We start from the raw sequence: 20,201 nt of genomic DNA on the forward strand, positions 1-20,201 counted from the left end.
TCATTCTTCTTTCTGACTTTTTTGGTAGTGCTCCCAGCTGGCCAAACTGACCGGAAGCCCATTGGTGCAGTACATATCAACTTCCCTGAGTGCAAAATAACTTGGAAAAGGGAAGGGTGGATCTGGAGGGGTAAATGGAAAATCTCCAAGGGAACATTCTACTAGGCAATCATTTAAATTATTTCTATTTGCTGACCTTTGCTCTTAAAGGACATATATTTGAGTCAGGACTTGCAATTTCTAAAAGCCATTCTATAGTCAAGTTATATTTCAGGAAGGAATGACATGATCTAGCTTGTACTCATGAACCGCACATGGCTACCAAAGTTTTTCAACAACATAAGAGAGCTGAGGATATTCCATATTGCTTTCCATAGTGGCTGCACCAGTTTGCCCTCCCACCAGCACCGAACAAGGGTTCCCTTCTCTCCACATCCTCTCCAACATTTGTTGTTTCCTGTCTTGTTAAGTATAGCCATTCTGACTGGAATGAGGTGATACCTCATTCTAGTTTTGATTTGCATTTCCTTGATAGCTAATGATGTTGAGCATCTTTTCATATGCCTGTTGGCCATCCGTATATCTTCCTTGGAGAAATCTCTGTTCAGATCTTTTGCCCATTTTCTAATTGGATTGTTGGTTTTTTTGTTGTTGAAGTGTATTAGTTCTTTGTATATTTTGGATATTAACCCCTTATCTGATATATGGTTTGCAAATATCTTCTCCCAATTGTTAGGTTGTTAGTTTCCGGGTGGTGAATATGATGTAATATACACAGAATTCGAAATATGACGTACATCCGAAAAAAATTTAAAAAAATAAAATTAAAAAAAAAAGAGAGCTGAAAGCAGTATCAGTTTGACGATCTAAAGAATACAAGGAAGACTAAAGCAGATAGACCAACACATCTCTGGTAGACTTTAGGGAGGATAACTGAGCCAGGACATCAGCCAACTCCAGATCAAATAGAAGCACAATGCAGGAGTACTGTCTTGCTCGTAAGCTTCACCACTGGTTAATTCCCTCATCATTTGCACATTATTTCTTTTCTTGAGCATACATGTATGGCAATAATTCTGCACCAATCAATAGCATCCTTTACATGCTTGCATGGAAAGGACTTTAAGTTGTGTACTGTCTCAATAATTATTCCTCAGTTTTGCCACTAGTTATGAAGTATAAGTATTTGGTCTTCTTTAGTCTCTTTGCATCTATGATGCATTTAATAAATTCAACAAATATTGATCAAGTGATTACTTGTGCAGGGCAACATTCTATGTGTTGGGGATAAAACACTGAAGCAAAGTTCTACTTACACGGGGCTTCCCAGTTAAAATCTGAATCACTTTTGCAGTCATAGCAACATCAGGCAACTCAGGGAACATGTATGATTTAGGCTAAAAGTACTATGAAATAGTTGATTGAATAAATCCATATCATAGTCATTGTTCAGAGTTTTATATTCACTTCATATGTGTGCAAGGTTATGGTCCTTGCTTTGAATGAATTTACATTTTTGCAGAAAATACATACAAGTCTAGGCATTATATTGCTCTCTACTCTATTGTTTTTGTCCTTGTGTGAATTTATAAAACACTAGACAATGCTCCATTCAAGTGAGACAGAACATTGCCAAGTGAAGCATAGCATGATGTATATATAAAATATTTGTGAAGATGTACAGAATAAGAATGTAGATTTGCATTTTTTTTTATTTCAGGGGAGTAGAGATGAGCTGTGCTCTGCACATATCCATTGAAGCAGTCATTGATGCATGAATGCTTCCCTATTTGTTCCACTTTCACCCACTGCAGTACCTTGGATCATGTTCTTGTTTGGTATTTTATTAGCAGGAAAAGCGGTAAGCTGGTTTCAAGAATACAGTTCAGCATTTCTTTACATCTTTTTTTTTATTTGACATTTCTCATTGTATTGCCCCATGTCAAGTAAGCATGAACTGCTGCGTACAGTATATTGAATTTTCTTCAGGTAGTTCAAAACAAATTAATTCTCTACCCACACATCATTTAAAGTACTAATTCCCTGTGCAGCCCAGCAAACTTCAAGCTGTACCTGTTCAGCATTTAAAGTTAAGGCAGTACACCATAAACACCTGTTAAAGTTTATAGCCATCTGCTTCCTCAAGAAATCTAAATTCTAATAATATGAAATTAACAGATGGGAAAGAGCTATAACCTCAGCTTTGAAGAGGGTAACTGCAACCTTTGAATTAACATGGTGCCATTTTGCTGGTAATTGTTTGCAGTGGCCACAGGGACACAGTTCAGCCATGATGGCCCATTAGTAACATGCTTTGTTTTTGTACAGGGATGGTTTGGAAAGAGAGCATTTCTTAAGGATTCTTAAAACTCCACATTTAGATGAATCTTCCCTCTCTCAATGAAAGAGGAAAATAATTAAGATATAATGAAATGTGGTTCAACATATGACAGTCCTGAGGGTAATGAAAAGATACCTTTGAGACTAGAAGTGGCGATGTTTTAAATAAGAAATTGAAGTTGGTTATAAACCACTTGCACAAAATTAAGTATATAAATTGGATGTTAAGGGGAAATACAAAGCAAACTATAAGGACATTCAAGAACTAATCCTCTTCGTATTCACAAATAATTGAGAAGACTCTTGGTTTATGAAGGCTAGCTCAGAAAAAAAAATTATAGACTTCAACGTTTTGTTTTGTTTTGCTTTGCAAAATTAGCATGTCTTTGTGTTATTTTCTTTTTCTGATCGTAAAAGTCATGCCTGCTCAATATAAATAATTCAAACCATACAGAGTGCTTAGAGTGGAAATGGAAGGTAGCCATGATTTCATGCTCCACAAACCTAAGGAACAAACATCAATAAATCTCTTTTATTCTTCCAATTAATGATTCGAGAACCCACATGCTAGTTTTGTAAGGAGTCTAATAACTACCTCATGGGGCTGGCCCCAAGCTGTCCACATTTCATAGGAGCTAAGTAGCCCCAGTCAGGACCAATCCACAATGTGAACAGAGTACCCGAGTCTGAACCCAGCTTGCTGCTGTGGTGCCTTTTCCACCCCACACTGCCACTATGGAAATCCGGCCCTTTCTGTATTGCCAAAGTGACCAGTCTACAGGGTAAAGATGCTCAGTGGTGTGTGTCTCTTCATGGTCCACTGCAGCCTTTTGTGGTAGACCTTACCCCTGCCTCGTCCCAGAGCTTATCCAAGTTGCCCCCCACACTGGATGTATCAGTCCTCTGTTGCTGCTCTAACCAATGTGGAGCTAAAGAAGAACAGCCACATGAAAACTAGCAAAGGCTTTTCATTCAAGCTTGCTGAGAGAGAATCGCCATCACTTGCATTTGGCAGAGAATAATGCACGCCAGTGAGTAGAGACGCTTTATAGTAGAAAAAAGGGAAGGGTCAACTGTGTACCGGGATTGGAGGCTGTTGGCATGGGAAGCTGGAGGAGGGCTAATTTGAAAGAGGGCATCCTTTGTGTTTGGTTAAGGAAGCATATTTGGCTTTCTCTGATTAGTCCTAAGTTGATAACGGGGACAAAAATTAGAGAAGTTGGAAGTTAGTGATCAAGTCCTGGTTCTTTGGGGCCAACTGCTACAGAGGTTGTGGTTTGGCTTCCTGGACTAGTTGCTGCAGAGGTTGTCAGTCAGATTTCTATTTTATATATGATCTGGCCATTGTCCATTTGTATATTCAGTCTCTCACAAAATTACCCGAATCTTAGTGGATTCAATGCCACAGTTCTGTAGGTCTGAAGTCTTGTAAGGGTCTCACCGGCCTAAGGTCAAGTGTCAGCAGGGCACATTCCTTCTGGGGGGTTTGGTGGAGAATCCATTTCCTGCTGCCTCACATTGTTGGTGGAATTCAGTTTCTTGTGGTTATAGGAGTGAGATCTCGGTATTCCTGCCGGCTATAAACTAAGGGAAGTTCCCAGCTTCTAGAGGCCACTGCATTCCTTGGCTCTGGGTATCCTTCTGTTAACTTCAAAGCCAGCAATAGTGGCTTTCTGTTGTTTAACCTGCTATGGTATCAACAGGAAAATACAGATGTGAAGGATGAGTAGCAGTTTATTAGATGATTGAATATGTGAATGCTTGGGTGGCCGGGTGGGAGGGCTTTCAAAGCAGAGGGAGTAGCATATGCAAGAGCACTGAGGCATGCAAGAGCAGAGTGTGATTCAGGAATTAAGAATTGATGGATGGGGCCAGCCCCATGGCCTAGTGGTTAAGTTTACGCGCTCCGCTTTGGTGGCCCAGGGTTTCGCCAGTTCAGATCCTGGGCTTGGCCATGGCACCACTCATCAAGCCATGCTGAAGCAGCATCCCACATGCCACAACTAGAAGGACCCACAACTAAAAATATACAACTATGTACTGGGGGCACTTTGGGGAGAAAAAGGAAAAAAAAGAGTTGGTGGAAATTACTAGAATCTAAAATATAAGGAGTGGCACAGCAAAACTGGAATGGTCATCATAGGTAAAACCAAGATACTTGTATTTGCCTGTAAAGGATTTAAGATTTTTTTTCACCTCGTAAAAGTAACTGGCATATCAATCGTTCATATATGAGGAACGAGCACATCTCGAAACACCCTAGCTTTACAATTACTTAGAGGTAAATTCAAATTACGTTTCTGCCATTCACCAGCTGCATGACCTTGGACAATTTGCTTAACTTCAGGGACTCTCCATTTCCTTATTTGTGAGACAGAGATAACCATAACTTGCACAAATGCTGTGAGCATTATGTGGACAAATTTATCTCCATTGCTTAGAAAAAACTCAGAATATTAGCAATAATAATAATTTAGTTACACCTAAAATCTGTGATATCTAGCTCTAGATCTAAATCTACAGAGAGATTAATTAAGTCAGTGGATCCTCTCTCCTGGAAAAGATGAAGGCCATGTTGTCACTCAGCTGGGCATGTCACTGTAACTATCAACTTAACCACAGGCTGAGGTCACATTTCAATTTGCACCAGAGGCAACAAAAACATGTTTAAATCACTAGCATCATTCAACTCCCAAGCTGTCACTTATCCATACTAAATTAGATGTGTACCATGGAGACCATTTTATGTCACAATAGATTATTTGTTTAGTTAATATCTAGTTAGTATTTATAGTGAAATAAAGTGTTTCCTCCAATTGGCTACTAATATCACATATCAATTTATTCAGAATGGTGCTGAATTACCCTTAGAAAATAAGCAGGATAAAGACAAATGGCAGTAGCTTCCGTCTTGTATATAATTAGATTATCTCTAATTTTCAAACCCTGCTTAAATTTTGCCAGTTTTTTCTTATAGCATTTACTATTTTTTCATGCAAAAGACTGGAATAAGATATTACATGAATTATAGTTTACCTTTGAGAAATCTCACAGTAGAAACATGAATTTCAGGAGAAAAATGTTATTTGGAGTATGTTGTCTTATTTTTCATTTCATAGACTAGCCCTTTGAAATTGGGGTGCCTAGTTCACTTAGAAAAATAATAACTAAAAGCAACCCAAACAAAAATGTTCTGTGCCAATTCTTAAGATTGTAGATATATAATTCGCATAGTTATATATATATAAAATGATACATATGTATACATATATGTATGTGTGTATGGACACATGTGCACACATGCACACACAATCACCCAAAAGACACTCACTCAAGGTATAGTTAACTGTATGTTGGGGATAATAACAATATCTATTCTCATATTGTCATAATGGAGTGAAATTCTTAGCATAGTACATGGTAAATACAGAGCATTCAATTGCCCTTAGACAATCTTATCATCATCAGTCAGCATCATCATTGTTATTGTAGTTTTCATCATCATTAACCATTTCTTCTGTTTGAAACTTTTTAGCTTTTTGGCTACAGACATCAATGGGAGATGAAAATCAGGTCACCCTGAGTAGAAACAAAGAGAAACATCCTCAGGGAACTCTTGACTGCTCCAGGTCTCCACTCTGAAGTCCAGAGTCTCTAGGCCTGGCTTCGTGATGTCATAAAATCAGATGCCTAGGATCTGAGTGGTACCTCCTTAAAGCTCACATCCTTGTGCATTGCGCAACTTGACCACTTATATCCATACGCAGCGGTCCTTTACACCTTCACACTATGTTTCAAGCATCACAAACTTCTTTGAGCTCTTTGGGTACACAGCACACTTTTAGGTCTCTATGTTTCATGTGTGTATCTACTAAGCATTTCCTTCATCCTTTATCTGCCTACTGAACTCTGTCTGACTTGCCTTTCAACACTCAGCTTAAGCATCTTCTCTTCTCTGAAGATTTTGCTGGTCTACCTGGGCACAATTAATCATGTTTCCCTTTAACTACCACTATATATACTGTATAATTTTTTAAGTTCATTCCTACAAAATTGCCAATATACAACCTCTTTTTGCCTAAAGGATTGGCAAACTTACAAGTTTGATGCTAATATAATTGTACTAGTAACCTGTTTTATCAATATTTGTTAAAATATCAGGTAATCTGTGAGTTTCTCATATACAAGGACCATGTCTTATTCAAAATATATAGCCATATTTAACAGTAGTTATGTGTTTGCAATCTGCTCTAATAATGTTTAGCTATAACCTAATCTTTCTATGTCTCAATTAACTTATTTGAAAAAAATGAAGCAAATAACACAACATTCATAAGATTTTTACAAGCATTAAATGAGATAACACGTACTAAAGTTAAATTTATTTTCAAACTTCACTTATCAAAGGTTTCTTTTTGACTAATACAATTTTTGTTCTTCAGTGAGATTAAGATAAGTTACCTAGATAATATTTGCAATTGTAAACATGAGACCTTCTTTGGGAAGGAAAGCAAACACAGCAACAAAATTGAACCCGAATATGGATAAACTAGTTCTGTTTCTTTCAGCCAGCCTGATAACGAAACATTAGACTTTGGAAAATCACAGCAAAGTCCAGTGTTAGACTCACGGTCCTTAAGGAATTAATTGGTTATTTTGTTTTGATTCATAGAGTTTCCTACAGAAAACTTAAAAATATATGTGCTCAGTGACCATACAGACAATAAGAAGACTGTTGAACGCTTTTTACTCTCATCGTAAATGTGTGCAGGAGCACTCATAAATACATAAAGTCAAAAAAACCATTTCAAAAGCTAAAATATACACTAAACATTAATGAAATTATGAAAATGTTCTTGAAGCAAAACAGGAAAAATAACAATAAAGAGGAAAATGTTAGTCTTTCACTAAAAGAAAAAACACCACTATAATAAAATTAATATTAAAAAATGCAGAATTTAACTTTTATCATCAGATTAAATCTTTCAATTAGTCTTTTAATAATGATTATCTTAGGAAGCAGTGCTGCACAACAGAATAAGAATGGACACTGTGGTCAGAGAGATCTGAGTTCAAATACTTATGATTCTACTTATTGGCTGTATGACCTTGGACCATTTCATTGACTTGCTTGGTGATCGGTTCCCTCATTTGAAAAGTGTGGATAATAGCACATTCTTTAGAGGGTTGTGATAAAATTTAGCAGTGATGCGCATAATAATCTTAATTCTATAAATAGAACCCATGGTTCTTCAATAAAATAGCATTGATGATACCGTGATACCAAAAAGGTAAAGTAAAAAATCACACAATCAATTAGTAATCTGCATAAAATCAACAATGGACAAGGCTAGCACTTGACTCACACAATATTTTCTAGGAAGGGATTTCAGATGTTATATGAAATCTTAAAATATGTCCAACTGACAAATTGCTGACCTTTACATTCATTAATAATAATTTATGAATAATTTTCTCTATGAGTTATACCACGAACTCAGTGCACAGTTTCATCAGCTAGTGGACTTTAAGAATGGAAAATAAATGATCAGATCAGAAAAAAATTCTTGCAACATAGAGAATCAGTTGGAAGAATTAATGAGTCAACCATCATCTAAGCAAAAAGTAATTGCAGCCTAGAATAGGGTAAAGTCTGGGGAAATCGAAACAATAGGATTTGGTGACTGGGGAATTTGTGTCATGCCGTTTCTAACTTGGACAACTGAATGGATGGTGGTGGCACCGTTCATTGAGAGAATGAGCACAAGAGAAGAAAATTACTTGCAAGTAAGTGGATAAGCTCAGATATGGACACACCAAATTTCAGCTGTTTGAGGGATACCCAGGTGAATCTATTCAGTTGCAAGATGGATGTATGCGTTGAAAGAGCTGCAACATATCTGAAAGTGGATATCATGAACATAAGGACATTAATGGGAGCCATGGGAGAAGATAAGAACACTCCTCTTACAGACACCAGCATTGAACCAATGTATTAGGAAAGAAGACTCTCCAAAGAGGGCTTCAGTGCAATGCTCAATAATCAGGAGTAGATGGTGCTATAGGAGCCAATGAATGAGAGTGTGTCAATGAGAGAATCGTCCACAGTGTGAAATGTTATTGAGAAGTTAAATAAGACAACAAATTAACATATTCATTGCATTTTGGAACAAGCAAATTATTAGTGACATTTGAGAAAGCGGTTCAGTAGTCCAGTTTAAGATGAAGGTAGACAGCACAAGCTGACCTCTGAATGAAAAACCAGAAATAAAGATAGCAACTGTAAGCAGCTCTTATAAATGCTTGACTATCAAGTGGAGGAAAGAAAAGCAGGCAGAGCTGGAAAGAGATGGGTTGAAGGGTTTTATTATTTATTTGTTTTGATAAAATGGAAAAACTTGGGGGCTGGCCCCGTGGCCGAGTGGTTAAGTTCACACACTCTGCTTCGGCGGCCCAGGGTTTCACCGGTTCGAATGCTGAGCGTGGACATGGCACTGCTCATCAAGCCACACTGAGGCGACATCCCACATGCCACAATTAGAAGGACTCACAACTAAAAATACACAACTATGTACCGGGGGGCTTTGGGAGAAAAAGGAAAAATAAAATCTTAAAAAAAAAATGGAAAAACTTGAACATGATTAAATGCTGACAGGATAGAACCAATAGAGACTGAAGAAACACACAATTCAGAAGTACTATATCTTGTGGAAAGAATGAGATCCAGATGTGGAGAAATTATCCTTAGATAGAAAGAACGGTTTCTAGTTAACAGGAGGAAAACAAAGGTTTTAGGTATGTGTGTGCATGTGGACGGTGGGAGTTGGGGGTGGGGAGAGGAACATGAAGTTCAGAGACTTCCTGAGGATTTTATTTTCTCTGTGAGGCAGAAATGAAGGTCAATTACTGATAGCAAGGAGGGTAGTGCTAGGAAAGGAGATTGGAAAAGAATGGAGAAGGTTTGAAGTAGTTATCTTAGAAAATAGGAGAACACTAGAGAAGTGATAGGATTTTCAAGCAATTTTGAGGGTCAGATTGCTATTGGAAACCAAGAATTTTTCTAGAACTGCAATCAACAGTCCAGTATCAGGCCTGAGAAGGTGACAAGGGCTAAGTTCAGAGTTGGAGTTTTGCCCCATGCATATACTGGGCAGGCAAAGATAGAAAAGAATTGAAGTTATTGGCATGAGAAAGTTGGAGTAATGGCTATCACATCTAAGTTCATTAGGAAGGAAATATAGAAGGTCCAACAGATATGAAACCTTTTCTGAACATCTGGAAGCCTGTGATCAACACTGTTGTTATGTGCTGTCAAGTTGGCTCCAATTCTTGGTGACCCTATGAATGAGCGATGTCCACAATGTTCTGTCCTCAAGAGTGCTACTCACCTTCTGTAGACTCATGCCTGTGGCTTCCTTTATGGAGTCAATCCATCTTGTATTTGGTCGTCTTCTTTTCCTGCTGCTTTCTAATTTTCCCAGCATTTTGCTCTTTTTCGAAGACATGCCTTCTCATGATGTGCCCAAAGTAGGACAGCCTCAGTTTTATTATTTTTGCCTCCAGCGATAGTTCAGGATTAATTTGCTCTAGGACCCACTCATTCATCTTTCTGACAGTCCAGGGTATCCATAGAGCTCTCCTCCAACACTATATTTCAAATGAATCATTTTCTTTCCCTGTCAGTCTTCTTCACTCTCCAGCTTTTGCACCTATACATAGTAATAAGGAATAAGAGGGTGTGGATAATCTTGGCTTTAGTCTCTAATAACACTTCCTTACACTTGATCTTTCCTAATTCTGTCATTGCTGCTCTTCCAAGTCAAAGCCCTCTCTTGACTTCTTGGCTGTAGTATCCATTTAAACTGATGACTGAACCAAGGCAAGCAAAATCTTTAATAGTTTCAGAGTCTTCATTATCTACATTAAAGTTGTGTAGTTCTGTAGTCATGATTTTCGTCTTCTCAATGTTCAAATGAAGTCCTGCTTTGGCACTTCTTTCTTGCATTTTCAACAGAAGTCATTTCCAGTCATCACTGCCTTCTCTGGGTAATATGGTGTCGTCTGCCTATTTTAGGTTGTTGATATTTCTTCCACCAATTTTCACTCCTTCTTCACTTGAGTCTAGGTTGGGTTTTCATATAATATGTTCTGTGTACAGATTAAACAAATAGGGAGATAAAATGCACCCTCATCTGACACCGTTACCTACAGGAAACCATTCTCTCTCTCATATTCGGTCCTGACAGTGGCTTCTTGTGCACAATACAGGTGACGCATCAGGACAATCTAGCACTGAGGTATGACCATTTCTTTCAGAGCAGTCCACAGCTTATCTTGATCCACGTAACCAAAGGCTTTACTGTAGAGTCTATAAATTCCTTGGAGCACTCCAGCAGCCAACAAATAATCAGAATTAGATCTCTTGTGCCTCCCCCTTTTTGATATCCAGCTTGGACATCAGGCATTTCTTGCTCCATATAATGTAGAAGGCTTTGTTGCAGCACCTTTAGCACCATTTTACTTACATGGGAAATTAAAGCAATGGTCCTATAGTTACTGCCGTCCTTGGCATCTCCTTTCTTGGGGATTGGGATATATATTGAGCATTTCCAGTCTGTAGGCCATTGTTTTGTTTTCCATATTTGTTGGCGTATTCTCATTAGGATTTTGACAGATTCAGTCTCTGTAGCTTGAAATAATTCTGTCGATATTCCATCTATCCCCTGGTGACATTTCCTCCCAATACTTTCAGGGCAGCTTTTGCTTCACTTTCTAAAATTATGAGTTCTTCCTCATAAGAATCTTCTTCAAAGGAATCTATCATCCTTTTATCCCTTCTGTAAAGATCATCAGTGTAACGTTCCCACCTTCCCTTTATTTTCTCCTGATCAGATAGTGTGCCTCCCTGTTGGTTGTTCAGCATTCCCAGTCTAGGTTTAAATTTCCCTTTGATTCCTTGAATCTTCTAGAGGGGACCTCTTGTCTTCTGTTTTTGTCATTTGCTTCTCTTTGCATTCGCTCTTATAGAAGTTTTCTTTATCTCCATATGAGAAACTGTCTTCGGGATTCTAACTCTGCTTTTGTCGCCTTTTACTTTTGCTTCTCATCTGTGCTTAACAACTCGTACTGTTTCTTTTGTCAGCCATCTCGATTTTTCTTTTCTTTTTACTTTAGGCATTGTCTTTTCACATACATCCTATTTCTGGTTACAGTCCATAGTTTTCTAGTTCTCAGTCGATTAAGTTTAACAATACAAATCTGGTTTTTACCTGGACTTTAACTTCATTGGGAATGTTGTTTACATTATACTTTGGCATGACAATTCTTGTTGTGCTCTTTTTCAGCCTTACTCTGATACTTGATATTAACAGTTCAGGGTCACTTCTACAATCTACTTCTGGTCTAGTTTTTGCAGAGAGAATACAGTTTCTCCATCTCCTGCTTCCAGTTACATAGTCTATTTGATTTCTCTGCCAGGCATCTAGTAATGTCCATGTATACAGGCGCCTGTTGGTTGCATGAAATGTGTTTGTGACAGACAGGTTGCTGGCTTTGCAGAAATCCATGAGCCGTTCTCCTGCTTTGTTTCTGACCCCTAGTCCAAATTTTCAATGATGTTTGATTCCCTTTTATTTCCTACTTCTGCGTTCCATTCACCTATAATTATCAGCATGACTTGTTTTGGCATGTGATCAATTTTTTTCTTGCATACGTGTGTAAAAACTTTCAATTTTATCTTCTTCAGCATCTGTAGCTTGAGCATAGACTTGGATGATGGTTTGTTAGTAGGTTTTCCCGAAGTCTGATTGGTATTATTCAATCAGACCTTGCATTAGAGCCCCCGCTTGCCTACGCTACATCCTGCCTCAGTATTAGAGACGCTCCATTTCTTCTGAGTTTGTCATTTCCAGAGTAGAACAGTTTGTAGTTATCTGACTGAAAGTATCTCATACCAGTCCACTTTAGTGTGCTAACACCAAGCACTGTAATATTTAAACATTCCATTTCTTGCTTTAGAATTTCCAGTTTATCTTGATTCATGCTTCTCATGTTCCAGTTGTGTGTTGTACAGCATTGGACTTTCCTCACATAACAGAAAGAAATACTTGAAGCAAAAGGAATGCCACATACACTTAAAGTAAAAATAAAAAAAAAAAACCCTAAACTAAATTCTGATTTCATCAGGTTCCTGATCCTGCTAAAGTATGTAAGAAAAAAAATTATCGCATGTAGATAATAGATATATTCTCCTGCAGAAAGAAAAATTAGGAAATGGACTTTTTAATAAAAACTTGAACAGAAGAGTGTGGATGAATAAACAAAAAAGAGGAACATACCAATGAGAGTTATTAAATGTTATATGGTTAAATAAGGAGGGCTAAGAAATATTCTTCCTGACAAGCTTTAATAACAGGATGTCCAAGTTATTCAGATGATTTAAGTATGGCCTTGCAGGAAAGCAGAGAGATAGGCAAGATAACCTCCCAATGTCCTTCTCAATCCAGACATGCTTTGCAAAGCTATTTACCCTCTGCAGGTCAGCTGTCATTGTGAATAAACCTGGAACTCCTATTGATCACAAAGGGAGTTTCACATATGGCAGGTATGAGGCTATGGTGAAATGATCTTTTTAAGTACCACATGCATATTAAGATTTCAGTGTATAATATCTAAGCCTGGAGTCATTTCTTAATTACCCAATTCATTTTACTTAATCATATGTAACAAGATTTGTATCTGCACTTACAGATTCTCCTTGGCCTATGGTCTAAACCTGCCCATTAGCACCACTTAGTTGTTAAATAGAACATTCACTTGTTGCTATCTCAGTAGTAGTGTAATCCCAATATTAATTGCCCTCAATGTGCTACTATAAACCCACCTAAAGTATATTCCTTAAAACCAGAATATGTAATGTCTTACATTCAGTGTGCAAAATCTTGCTATGCCTACTGAAATTGCACAGAATAAAAAGCAATCAAGTTTGGAGTATGTAAAATGGACCAGTAAATTAACTATCTAATGACTGAGCAAATGTAATTTCTCTCCACAATCATTTGGATGACATGCAGTTTAGGAAGGGAAAACAATATTAGGGACAGCAATGGGAAGCACACGACAATCTTAGAGATTTTATTGCCTATAACATTGGTTGTTTTCCTTATAACGGTAACATTCATGTATTTTATAATGTTATAGCAGCCTGTATCTTAAAATTTTAAATTAACCTGGTTTACAAGGTGCAAATATAGGCTAAATAGGATAGACACATTAACATAGTGTCAGATGAGTTTATGTAACCCATTTTAAAGTTATATGTCTAAGCTTTTACTACCTACATATTGATTTAGATAATTTAAAGCATTAGATAATTGCACATACCAATGCCCACGCTAACAATAATTGCTGAGTAATATAATTTAAAATGCTTATAAAATCTGACTCAGCCTCAGTGTCAGCTATTAAGGCCACCTTGAACAATACACACTTCGTTTTTATTGCTCCCAACTGTGAAAGACATTAGGTTTTATTACTTTCCAAATGGACACATCAATATTTATTTAAAAGAGATCCACTATTGTTAAGCATCTCTTTGGAAGAGATACCAGAAACAGGAAATTGGAGGTTTTATTGCTTAGAATACTTTTTGTCGATCATTTTGTTTTATTGATACTAAATTTTAGGTTCATTATTTTAAAAAAGTACCAACAAAACGGGAAATTGTCAGGAGTATAGAGAGGATATTGCGAGATTAACTACAAAGACAATTATCAGTCTGGTTCGAAGTCAGTAGAGATGTGGCTTTTTACTGCTCTTATAGTAAACAGTAGTTTTTAACACGTAATAAAACTTGAAAAACACAGTATAAAATACAACTAGGATTTTCTTTTGCGTAAATGTTTTGTGCATCTATTTTTGTAATAACATAGACTAAGGCCTGAGGCTCTGCAGACAGGAAGACATAATTTCTACAACTTCTTTGTGTGATTCTAGACAAGTGATCTCTCTAAACCTCAGTTTCCCCATCTGTCTATAGACAAAATTTACATCGATCTGTTTGTGTTATTTCAAAGGACAAATGATAAAACGTGCTTTAAAATCTTAGTACTGAGACTGCTAGAGAATAAGCATTCAATTACCGTTGTTGTTGTTAGTGCCTTTGAGCTCATTCCAACTCCTAGTGACCCTGTGTACAGCAGAGCAGGACTGTGCCCGGTCTTTTTGTGCCATCCTTTCACATTCTGGTGCTGTATCAGACAATACTCCACTGTATTTGCAGAGTTTTCATGGCAATTATTTCAGAAGAGGGTGGCCAGGTCCTTATTCCTAGTCTGCCTTAGTCTAGAAGTTCTGCTGAAACCTGTCCATCATGGTGACCCTGCTGGTATTTGAAATACCAGTGGCATAGCTTTCAGCATCACAGCAACACGCAGTCGCCACAGTATGACAACCAACAGACGGGTGGTATGGTTCCCTGACCAGGAAACAAACCTGGGCCATAGCTGTGATAGCACCTTATCTTAACCTCTAGACCCTCACAATTAACATTAGCTTTTCTCTTAATAGATAATGACTTAATGAAAATAACTTTTCATCCCTTGCCAGGGTTAAAATACCTAACAGGTTTAAAGTTGGACATAAAATTGAGAACAAAAGCTCTACTACTAAATACAAACTAGGTATGACTTAGACAAGAGGATTTCACTTAAAATATCCTTTTTATGCCAATTCTTATGTATAGAAGGAGTCTTGCATCTGAAAGTGTTTACAATCTAGTAAGGGAGATAAGATATGTTCAAAAAAGAAAACACAAAACAAAAAGCAAAATAAAAGCCACTCATGAGGCCCTCTATGACACCTTCTGTATTTTTATCATTAACTGCAATTATTCCTATTCCTAAGTAAGAGACTTTGCAAAGACATCAACTCAATCCTTGTTACTGATTTTGGTTTCTCTTACATTTTTCAAGACCTTGCTTCATAATAGTCCCTTGTTTCATTCCATTGAATTCTTTCTTCTCAAATCTAGAATCCTGAGGGTTTCTACTATCGTTAATAAACAACAAACCTACCTTAACATTTGAATATTATTTCGGCATTTTATTTAGATAGAGACACAAGGAAAATTCAAGCCTCTGGCTTGTTACTCTTCCTTGTTTCACTGCCAGCATTCTTGAAAGGTCATACTACACCTGTGTCCTACAATTCTTCATTGCCAATCCAGTGTTTAGCTCTTAGAATATGGTTTCTGCCATACCCACCTTCCTGAAACTGCTCTCTCAAAGGGCACCAACTGCTTCCACAAGATAAGAAAATCCCCTTTGTTGTTTCTGGTTCCATTTCAGCACTTGACGTTGTTAATCACAATTTTCTACTTGGAGTTACTGTTTCCTTGACTTCTCTGACACTGTACCTCATTTCATGTTTATAGCAAATAATGCATTGATTTCCGCTTGTATATCAGGCAGAGACTTGGGGATGTAAGAGTGAATGTGGAACAAGTGGTCCTTGACTGCAAAAAAGGAAACCACAAATACCAAAATAAACTAATTTATGCAAAGATTTCTGGTATAATAAGGGTTTGAAGGAAAAAAATACTCAATAAAGGATAATCCAAAATAAAACAGGTTTAGTTGGCATGGAGATTTGAGGTCCTATGTTAGTTTCCCAGGGCAGTCCTAACAAAGCACCACAGACTAGGTATACAACAGAAATGTATTCTCTCACAATTCTGGAGGATAGAAGTCTGAAGTCAAGATGTCAGCAGGGTTGTGCTTTCTCCAAAGAATGTGTGGAAGAATCCTGTCTTACCTCTCCTGGCATCTCGCGATTGCTGGCAATTCTTGGAATTTTGGTTTGTAGATGCATTACTCCAATCTCCGCCTCCATTGTCACATGGCGATCTTCTCCCTGTATGTCTCTACATCGTCTTCCATCTTCCCTCTGTGCATGTCTGTCTCTGTGTCTAAATTTATCCTTCTTATTATAAAGACACCAATCATTTTGGATTAGGGGCCACCATAATGACCTCATTTTAAGTTGATTACATCTGCAAAGAATCTATTTCCAAAAGAGGTCACATTCACAAGTAACAGGTAACAGGTTTTAGGATTTCACCCTATCTTTTGGGGGAATATAATTCAACTCACAATAGACCCTCTGAGAATATGACAATTATAAGGCAAAATAAGGAGCAGCTATTTAGATAGCAAAACGGATGGAAACATTCATTATAGACAGAGGGAGCAGCCTACAGAAACCCTCTAGAAAACCAGTTTGCAACCTCAGTGCCCAAATTATCGTCAGAGATAAGGAGAGTAGAACTGGAAGGGATTGGTTATGAAAGATCCAGGTGTGAAATAACTCAAGTTTGCAGACTCCATTTTTTGTTGCTATGTGGAGACAGATATAAGAGCCAAAGATGTTTTTTATTATTTCAGATGGGATATACTAGGGAATAGTTCTTTACTTATGGGAATGATTTGGAAGAAAGAGAGGCAAATGATGCCTAAGAGAGAAGGGCTGGTGAGGGGTGAGTCACTGAGAGGGTAAGAAGTAATAGAATCAACTGAGAGGAAATAGAATGCTTCTGAGAGGAATAGAATGCTTCTGAAAGGAAAAGGGCTACTCGTTTCACTGTAAATGATAGAATAAAGACAAGATGGGTAGAATAATAACTGAGTTTTGTGTTTGGTAGTGAAAAGTAAGAGTAGCAGAGAGATTTATTTATTTTTTTACTTCTTACTTTTTTAATCTTTTAACCAGAATCTTTTTTTTTTTCAACGAATCATGCCCAGATTCCAGATTGTTATATATAATCCCTCAAAATTTTGTTTATTAAGATTTTATTCTTTTGGAGCAGTTTTAGGTTCACAGCAAAATTCAGGGCAAGGTACATAGATTTCCAATATACCCTCTGCCCTCACACATACATGGTTTCCTCTATGATACATCCCTCACCAGCATTTGTACATTTGTTACAAGTGGTAAATCTACATTGACACATCATAATCACCCAAAGTCTACAGTTAACATTACGGTTCACTCTTGGTTTTGTACGTTCTATGAGTTTGGACAAAAGCATAATGGTATGTATGCATCACTGAGGTGTTATACGGAGTATTTTCACTAACCTAATGACCCCCTGAGAGCTTTTATTCTTAACAATCAAGTGTGAGAAATGATCATCAGTTGAGAGCAAGTGCAGTAGGGGGTTGATGTAAGAGACGGCTTGAAATAACAGTTTTGGGGAGTGGAGAAAAAATTGTTCTATAATACAGTTAATCCATGGCGTCTCTTTTGCTCATCTCCCTTTCTTCTTCTGTTCCTTAAATGCAGTATGCTTCATGGCATTACCAAATATCTGTGTTTCTCTTGTTTGGAAAATAACATTTATCCCCTTGGAGAGTAAAATTCTTTCCTACCATCACTTTTATAAAAAAACTAACTCATCTCCATAGCTTGTCAACTGCCTGTTTAATACCTCCATTTGATGTTCTGATTGCATCTTATTGTCAATATAGTCAAGAGTGAACTTTTTCATAAAATCACTTTCTCCTCCACACGTCACAATTTCTGTTAGTGGCACCCTCATTCTTTCAGTCTTGCCCAAAGTGTCTTTGATGTTCAGTTGTCCCTCTCTTTCTACATTCAGCCAGGGTCCATGCCACGAATGTCCTGTACTCACGATGGTTTTTCTCTCCTATTCCTGTATTGACCATTGGTGATGCTCTGCTCTACTGCTCATTTTCTTTCTAATGCATAATTGCAAAATTCTCCCAAATAATTCCTTGTCTCCTTTCTCTCATCTCAGCAAATCATAAATACTACTAACAAGTAACAATAAACATGTGGAAATATATTTAATTTTACATGTAATCAAACAAATTCAAATTAAAGTAATGGTAATAGTTTTCTTTTTTTCATATCATTGCGCAGCTGGGTAATTTATTTTTATGATTTAAAATATTTGAACCTAGAGCATGTTAAATATTTTTACTTGAATGGAATTCAGTTATGCTTACTTAAATTAGTTCAAATGTGTGTGTGTGTTTTATTGAGGTAACATCAGTTTATAACACTATATATTTTTTCCCCTTTTTTGGCGAGGAAGATTGGCCCTGTGCTAACATCTGTGCCAATCTTCCTCTATTTTGTATGTAGGATGCCACCACAGCATGGCTTGATGAGCAGCGTGTAGATGCATGTCCAGGATCCAAATCAGAACTCCGGGCAGCCAAACCAGAGCTCATGAATTTAACCATTATAGTACCGGGCTGGCCCCACATTATATAAATTTCAGGTGTACATCATTATATTTCGATTTCTGTGTAGACTACATCATGTTCACGACCCAAAGACTAATTATCATCCAAGACCATACACCTGTGCCCAGTCATGCTTTTTGCCCTCCACCCTCCCCCCTTCCCCTCTGGTAACCACCAATCCAATCTCTGTCTCTATGTGTTTGTTGTTGTTTTTATCTTCTATTTATGAGTGAGATCATATGCTATTTTTCTTTTTTTGAGGAAGATTAGCCCTGAGCTAACTACTGCCAATCCTCCTTTTTTTGCTGAGGAAGACTGGCCATGAGCTAACATTCATGCCCATCTTCCTCTACTTTATATGTGGGACCCATGCCACAGCATGGCTTTTGCCAAGCAGTGCTATGTCCGCACCCGGGATCAGAACCTGCAAACCAGGGGGCCTCCGAGAAGTGGAACATGTGAACTTAACCACTCTGCCACAGGGCCGGCCCCTCTATTCTTAATTTTTTGCGTAATCTCCATACTGTTTTCCATAGTGGCTGCACCAGTTTTCATTCTCATCAGCAGTGTATGAGGGTTCCCTTCTCTCCACAACCTCACCAACACTTGTTATTTCTTGTCTTGTTAATTATAGCCATTCTGATGGGCATGAGGTGATAGCTCATTATAGTTTTGATTTGCATTTCCCTAACAATTAGCTATGTTGAACATCATTTCATGTGCCTGTTGGACATCTATGTATCTTCTTTGGAAAAATATCTGTTCAGGTCTTTTGCCCATTTTTCATTTGGGTTGTTTGTTTTTTTTTTTTTTTGTTATTGAGATATGTGAGTTCTTCATATATTTTGGATATTAACCCCTTATCTGATATATGGTTTGCAAATATCTTCCCCCAACTTTTAGGTTATCTTTTTGTTTCATTGATGATTTCCTTTGCTATATAGAAGCTTTTTAGTTTGATGTAGTCCCATTTGTTTATTTTTTCTCTTGTTTCCCTTGCCTGGTCAGACATGGTATTTGAAAACATGCTGCTAACACTGATGTCAAAGAGTGTACTGCCTGTGTTTCCTTCTAGAATTTTAATGGTTCCAGGTTTTACATTCAAGTATTTAATCCATTTTTAGTTAATTTTTGTGTATGGTGTAAGATAATGGTCTACTTTCATTCTTTTGCATGTGGCTGTCCAGTTATTCCAAACCATTTATTGAAGAGACTTTCCTTTCTCCATTGTATATTCTTGGCTCCCTTGTCAAAAATTACCTGTCCATAGATGGGTGTGTTTATTTCTGGCTCTTGATTCTGTTCCATTGATCTGAGTGTCTGTGTTTGTGCCACTACCATGCTGTTCTGATTACTATAGCTGTGTAGTGTTTTTTGAAATGAGGGAACGTGATACCTCCAGGTTTGTTCTTTTATCTCAGGATTCCTTTAGAAATTTGGGAGGTCTTTTGTTGTTCCATATAAATTTTAGGATTCTTTGTTCTATTTCTGTGAAAAATGTCAATGTGACTTTGATAGGGATTGCATTGAATCTGTAGATTGCTTTAGGAAGTATAGGCATTTTAACTATGTTAATTCTTCCAACCCAAGAGC

The sequence above is a fragment of the Equus quagga genome, chromosome 21 (assembly GCF_021613505.1).
Source record: "Equus quagga isolate Etosha38 chromosome 21, UCLA_HA_Equagga_1.0, whole genome shotgun sequence".
Classification (NCBI taxonomy): Eukaryota; Metazoa; Chordata; class Mammalia; order Perissodactyla; family Equidae; genus Equus; species Equus quagga.